This window comes from Ornithodoros turicata, chromosome 2 (genome assembly GCF_037126465.1).
Source record: "Ornithodoros turicata isolate Travis chromosome 2, ASM3712646v1, whole genome shotgun sequence".
Classification (NCBI taxonomy): Eukaryota; Metazoa; Arthropoda; class Arachnida; order Ixodida; family Argasidae; genus Ornithodoros; species Ornithodoros turicata.
The window spans coordinates 20,274,660-20,282,213 of NC_088202.1; the positions used below are offsets into that span (position 1 = coordinate 20,274,660).

Here is a 7,554-nt window from a genome sequence, read left to right on the forward strand (position 1 = left end):
ATTTAGGCAGCCATGCAATAGGCGGGTTTACACAGAATTTCAGCTCGTCAAGCCATTTCTGTAGGTATTGCCTTGTCACTCGCGAGGAATTCCAAAATGATGTCACTGCGGTAGGGCAGCGGAGGTCAGCAGAACATTACGACGGCGTAATTGCTGCTCTTGAGAATGACCCAGACATGAAGGAGTGCTATGGTATAAAAGCTCAGTCACCATTGCATAGAGTCAGCAGCTTCCATGTCTGTAAGTCAGGATTACCACCGTGTGCCGCCCATGACCTACTGGAGGGCATCGTTCGTCACGACATGGCCCTCTACATTCACTACTTCGTGAAAAAACAAAAATGGTTCACGTACTTATACTTAAACAGGAAGATTAGAGGCTTCCAGTACTGTGAGGCGGATGGGAGGAACAGGCCTCCAAAGGTTCCTGTAAATGCAAAAAAAGCTGACTGGCCATGCTGCACAGAACTGGTGCTTCATGCGCCTGTTTCCACTCTTTATCGGTAACCGAATAGAGAACTCCTCGGACCCTGTCTGGATTCTTGTCCTGCAGCTTCGGGAGCTGGTTAGTGTCACTTTGTCTCCGAAACTCTCTGTTGCGCATGTAGCATATTTATCAGTAATTGCTCAAGATTACATTTTTTGTCGCCAGGCTTCTTTTCCTGACCACCGACTGCGCCCAAAGCATCACTACATCCTCCATTACGGAGAGCTCACACAAGAGTTTGGGCCTCTTGTTTCGGTTTGGACGATGCAGTTTGAAAGCAAACACTCTTACTTTAAAAAGTGCATCCGTTCCACTGGAAATTTTATAAATGTCACGAAATCGCTAAGCGAGAAACACCAGCTTTTTCAAGCGTTTCTTGCTTCACGTGGAGTTTTTTCCTCCTCGATAAGAGTGTCAGATTTGGATGTCCTCCAAATGAATGCTTGTGCAGTGCAGCTCGCAACATGTCTTCAGCGCTACTTTGGGTCGGTTGACAGTGTTCAGACATGTGCCGCTGCTACGGTGCATGGAACTACTTACAGGTCAGGAAAGTATGTTGTGCTTTCTGGCTGTAGAACAGAAGTTATGTTTGGAGAGATCCAGCACATAATCTTTGCAAATGGTGTTGTTCATTTTGTTGTTTCACCCGTCAGAGGATTGTATTCTTCATCACTTGGCGTCCATGAGCTTGTCGACAATAGAAGTGATAAGTTAGTCTGTGTACCTCAAAGTGGACTGCCAGACTTTTCCCCTTATGATTCATATCTGTTTTACAACAAACAGGTTGTTGTCCTAAAGCACGTTATGCCAAAAATCGCATAAGTGTTTTTGGGATACCTCTGCGCATGCATGTGAACCTTGCTCTTGCCACACTATTAAGAACTAAACAAACCTTCACTGTTTCCAAAAAAGAAAAAAAAGCTATGCAGGTTCTTGAGTAAACCTTCGTATTAAAATGCGTGAGAAAATGTTTTGTTTCAGCCATGCCCTTGGTTAAACTCTGGAGTTGTGACCGAAAGCTCAAGAAGCTATGCAATGTAGAATCTTACCACGAAGCTATAAGAGTCGCACTTGAAAAAGGAATCTGTTCCTCAAGTGAGGCGAAGGTAATCGGATGCTTGTTCTCGTTCTGTGCATTTCATTCCACATTTCATTTTCTTGTATGAACCTACAGATCTATCTTGAAGACGGGACGCAGGTGGAGGAAGATACATTTGGTGATCTCTGCAATGACTCCTCTTTCGAAAAGATATTCATCATCACAGAAAGATGGGCTGATCGCAATGGCAAGGCACCTTAAAGTAATTGTCATTCTTGAATTTGACTGTTGCATTGTTATTCAGATGCTGACCTTCCAGCATCAACAACGGATGACTACCAGTGCGGGCAGAGCAGTTATCAGTCGGAGTTTTCAGAACCTGTACATCCAGTTGACTTCAACATCGCTTCGCTGTGCCTTTCAGCATCATCCGAATCCTCGCTGTCCGATGGAAAGAGGCTGCTCACACGAGACCGCCTAGAACTCGTGAGAGCGATTGTTACAATGCTTACAAAGAGGGGCTCAAGACCGAGACGGAGTCAACTCATAGAGGTCGCTAAATTATTCGTGGGAAAGTACCCTGAGTCACTGCAAGACCGCTCTGTCACCGGGCATGTTTTGGGGAATGAGTATAGTTCCTTTCTCCAACAGTTGGAAACGAGAGTAGAAAATGTCTCTCGTGGGCAGAATGCAGCGCTTGCAGGCTTCGCCAGCGGTAATCTCTCAAAAAGGCAAGCAAAAGAGGCCTACGGGTGTGAAGACTGGCAGCCGTCCGGTAATGGCATATCCAAAGAAAGAGCTCAGGAACTGCAAACGTGGCTCCAGACAGAGGTGCAAAAGCTGGAAGAGCTGGTTGATGCACATTCTGCTTCTCGTGCAATGCAAGACACTTATTTTGCTCAGCGTCTATACATTAATTCTAAAGAACCAGCCCACAGCACAACAGAAATAAAAAAATGCTTGGCCAATGCTCTTCCAGCGCCGGTTCTTCCTTGCACATGCACAACGGCTTCTTGGCAAGGATGTTGAGGTAACCTGTGAGCAGTGAATGATAGCTTCCAAGATATATAGCACTACTTGAAAGGAATATGGCCTGGAACGAGCATTGGTGTTCACGATTTCCATTATATTGCTGCCTTTCTGATTCTATCACTTTTCCCCCTCGCAATTTAGGTGCCCTTCCGAGCGGGAATGAGGGCGTATGCAGGTCGTGTCAGTGAGGCTCTGAAGAAGAGCTCCAGTCCTCGTGGTCACCACTGGCTTGCTTTGTCAGAAATTGCACGAAAGCGGACGCAGGTTCATGAGGATCCACAAGAAACAGTGCTGATACCTCTCCTGCTCAGCGCCTTCACTGACCAAGAGGACTTCCTCTTTCAGGTGTTCGATGTACGTATGCACTGTCGGAGAAGGATGTCCTTACCTGAGTACGCAACAACAGCTGTGTGTAGCACTGTATATTCAGAAACTCATTACTTTACAGGAAGGCTACAGTGTTGTTGATAGCCTGGACCATCTCCCGTACACACCAGTGGTGGTAGTTCTCGGTACGTAACTTTAGTTGTCCTGCACCCATAGTGAATCGACAAAGTTTCAAAGTATACAAGCACGCAGCCGTAGCCGGAGTAGTTTTGCATTGCATGTTATAAAAGCATGGCTGAGAAATAAACATCCGGGCGTTGCCCAAAGGTGACCGGATTACAAATAGCCCGGCATATACAAAGAACTTGTCGTTCACGTGGACAGTAAACCTTCAACAAATTATTATAATGTGCTGTTGCGCAAACCTACAGCACAATGCCTTTTTCGTTTCAGGAGGAGACATATTTGCCCGCAACAAGTTCTTTGTAGTTGTGGAACATGTCATAATATTTGAGGCTGTCAGCACTTTCACCGAAGCAACGATGCTCATGTTCATGGCCTATTACATGTTCAACATGGAATACCCAGATGAAGTGGCTTCTACCCTGGAGTTCATTCAGAGGTGATTGAGCACAGTAACTAATTGTCAATTTTGGCATCAAAATGCTCGAAAAGGAAACAAGATATTTCAAACCAATACAGATAAAGCACTGATGTACCTTTTTTCCTTTACCTGTGGCAGTCGCGATTGGTGAGGTGCATTAGGTGAGAAAACGTGCATGCTTTTACCTACATCTGCCAAATTGTCGTTGCAGATAAGACATTGCTGCTAGCGATTTCTTCTTAAGGACCCCAATTCCACCGTGGTTGCTCGTGTTTATTTTTCTTTACTTTGCTTAAGTGCTCTTACAACGACTTGCTTTGTTTTTCGATAGGCATCTTATGGATATAAACCCTTCCAAAGGCACAAAGAGGAAGAACTCACGAAAGCAAAAAAACGTGGGAGCCAAGGTCCTTAAATTCATGAATCTTCTCGCATAGCTTTTCAAACATGCATTTTGCAGAGCTTGTCAATAAAGAATGTTGCCAAACCTACTCTGGCTGCTTTTGGTGAACTGTATGCCGTGTTCGATAGTGTTGCATGCCATTAACAAAAATTAATAATAATAATAAATAACAAATTAAAATAAAACGGACACACAAGCAATACAACAACAGCATACTCCGTTGTTCAGTTAACGGACAACCGTCCGCAAAAAGCCGTCAGCTCAGTCAATCCGAGAACGGGTGAACCTCCGTAAAACTACTACAAATTATTTCAACACAAGACGGATAACTGTCCGTAAATAAGCTGTCTCTCTGTTAAGCAAACAACGGGCTATGTTATGGCAATATGGTTTCCGCGCGAACCTCAGTTTTTTTAGGAATATTTTTTTAACAGTGCAGAAAGCAACACAGACCTTCAGATATTAACGTACAACACGAAGACGAGGTTAGCATCGACAGTAAAGTTTCGCAGTTAGAAAACGCTGTAAAAGAACTGGAAAAGAAAAACGGGGAACTACAAAAGAAGAGAGCCGCTTTGTGCGATGCGGGGGACCTGAGACCAGCGGAGCCAACACCCATGTTAGTGCACGGCGTATCACCAAACCCGTGTCAGAACGAAGTACTCGAAATGATCGGCGTATATCACAGAACCCACTGAATCCTATCGAGGAGAGACTCCAGCCAATACTTTCGCAAGCTGCACTACAACTCACAGGAACGATAGTCAAAGATAATAACGGCCGGTATCATCAAGTTGACCACATCGACCATCGCGTTATGTTCAATATTGGTAGGTCAGTTCCCTCGAATGTGTGTTATTTTGGTATGACCAGGTCCAAGCAGCAGGCGATTGATAGCGTTGTATCAATACTATATGAGTACACAGTGAGCAACACAGCGCGGTGGCAGCTGAGGCGAGCCTTCCCTCTTCTTCCTACTCTCAACTGCATTGACGAGTGTCGTGGTTTCTTAGACTCTTGTATCTCAATTTCGCGAACCCCTGGCGACGTCCCAGGAGCACAGGTATCATTCAAGTCAGAAATCCGTCAATATGTCATGAACATGTGCAAAGACTGTGGGACACAGGAATACGTCCGTGCAAACCAGGAGCTCATCAAAATTGATGGGGATGGATGCAACTTCGTCAACGTCGACCAGTCTTTGGCCATTCAGAGTCCTAAGCAACACCGCCTTCTCGCTGTCGTAAAGACACCCGAAAATTATTTTTGGCATTCGAGAAGCAATGAGTGATGTAATAGCGGAGATCAACGATGTCGCAGAGAAAGGAGGTGTCGATATAGACAACACGTTTGGCAGGGTGCTACTACACTCTTAAAATTGAACTTCACCACATAGCACGCTCCTAGCCAACCATCACCTCGAATGACAACGTTCTCGCCCTGGATTTGTTGAAAACGTGAGGAGGAGCCTATTTTGTGCCGTGGATAATGGACACAAAATAGGCTCCTCCTCCCGTTTTCAACAAATCAGGGGTGAGAACGTTGTCATTCGGGATGATGGTTGGCTAGGAGAGTGCTATGTGGTGAAGTTCATTTTTAAGAGTGTACATTTGGGGGCTGATATAAATTTTTTTCTACTCGTTCAAGGCCTTCAATCTGCTCCTTCGAGCTATGCTTGCCCAATATGTAAAGCGAACTGGAGACAACGATGTGACACCACAATTCCGGTTAACGAGTTCAATGATCTGCCGCTGTTAAGATCCCTAGAAGGCATGTGACCCTAGGCAAGACTGTGACAAAATGAAAAACTCAATGCGGCACACCCCATTGTTCTCCATAGACCCCCGCTTCATTGTCCCTGATGTTTTGCACGTGAAGATACGAATAGTCAGCGGCTTCTGTCAATAGAATGCACGACCTGAAAGGAAAAGACACGTCCATGAAAAAGCCGGTGAACATTATAAACGAATCTGCCCCTATGAAAATGCATTTTGCCTTTCTGCAGACTTCTTGTGGACTTCTTGTTTCCTGCCTTGACAGTGTGTTGACTCCGACTTCTTGTTGATCAAGTCAACAGGAATTGCTGTTGACATCATGTTGACAGTCCCTTGAACTACCATGTGTACTCTCTGTGGACAAGGTACATAGGTGTCTTTGTTGACAATTTGTGGTCTTTCTGTGCACCTGTGTAACAAGTACTTATTTCAACCGTTTTATTTTATACAAGGATTTTGTATTATTAATCCCTGCCTTATCGGCCAGTAATGTCTCCAGAGGTCGACTTCTGGGGTACCGAGCATTCCCTAAAAGGGAGGGGGGGTATATGTGTATGAGGCATATTTGCAGTCTATTCATTGGGAGACAAAGGTGTATGGGTAATATCAGCAATTTCAGGGTGAGTTGCAAAAAAAAAAAAACATGTTGGGTATACACCCCGCCTGGGAGGTAGACAGATCCGTGTTATCGGCTCTCTAAACAAAGCGGTATTTGAATCTGAACTTATGATCAAATGTAGTAGCTCGAATACCACTTTGTCACCTTTTATCTAGACATTAAAACTCTAAATACGTTTTTGTTGGCTTTGAGAAGGCGGCTCCTGGTATTATTTGTACTTCAGTTCAGTATTCAATATCTTTCTTATACGACCACATGAGGATCATGCACATGCGACCGACATGTTTGCTCCACATTTTGACTCTGCGCCTCTGTGCCTCGCCCTCGCCTGGTCACGAAGGAGTCATCGCGATTAGCATCAACGGAATGTCGTTGGAACGGTTACGACGTGGTTCAACTGGCTCATCCATTAGTGAACAAAGGAGGACGTGATTTTGCGTCGTAAGGGGTAAGCTGTGTGATCGAAGTGTGTTCTTAGGCTTCACTTGTATTCACACCATAACTGTTGTGCTGTAGGCTTTTGTTGTTTGTTTCGAGCAGCGGCTGCAGTCTCGCGTTCGGTCAGGTAAGTGTACAAGTATCAGTTCGTGGTCGGTGTTGCTTCTGCTAATTTCATTCTCGTTGTTGCAGGCCATGAAAGAACAAAGGAGGATATCATTCTGCGTCGTATGGGTAAGCTGTGTGATCGAAGTGTGTGATTAAGGTTCACTTGTATTCACACTATGACTGTTGTGCTGTAGGTTTTTGTTGTTTGCTTCGAGCACCGGCTGCAGTCTTGCGTCCCGTTCAGGTAAGTGTACAATTATCACTTCGTCGCCGTTGTTGATTCTGCTAATTTCATTCTCGTTTTTGAAGGCCTTACTTTGTTGAACAGTAAGCTGGGTGAACCAGCTTTGTTGTTGCTATGGCCATTTTACTGAGTTTTACTCACTTGCGTTTGAACATTACTAATTTGCAATTGCACGCCCTATTTCAGACACATTTCTCTCCAACGCTTCGAGACGTCGCTTTCGCCGAAATTCAATGAATTTTGAAGTCCAGCGTTTAGTGTTTCATCGTGGGTCGCAGAAGAACAGCAGATCATTGACTGTCAATTGTGCGACGTGACACTGTGTGGGACGATGCATGTGTACGTGTGAAATACTTTACTACTGTGTGCCCGGGATGTATTGTATGATTGTGTTGGTACTGGATACTTCTGTCAAGGTATGCATTTTCGGAATAAAATAGATACATATATAGTTTTGCAATACTGAATTTCGTGCAGTT

The 7,554-nt window shown here is 44.7% G+C and overlaps 1 long non-coding RNA gene across 1 annotated transcript; it reads left to right on the forward strand.

Moving 5' to 3' along the window:
- The first annotated feature begins 6,935 nt into the window (after nt 1-6,935).
- Nucleotides 6,936-7,344, forward strand: LOC135383194 (uncharacterized). Its single transcript, XR_010419727.1, has 3 exons — nt 6,936-6,957; nt 7,026-7,075; nt 7,262-7,344. It is a non-coding gene; the product is annotated as an uncharacterized LOC135383194 (long non-coding RNA).
- The last annotated feature ends 210 nt before the right edge of the window (nt 7,345-7,554 follow it).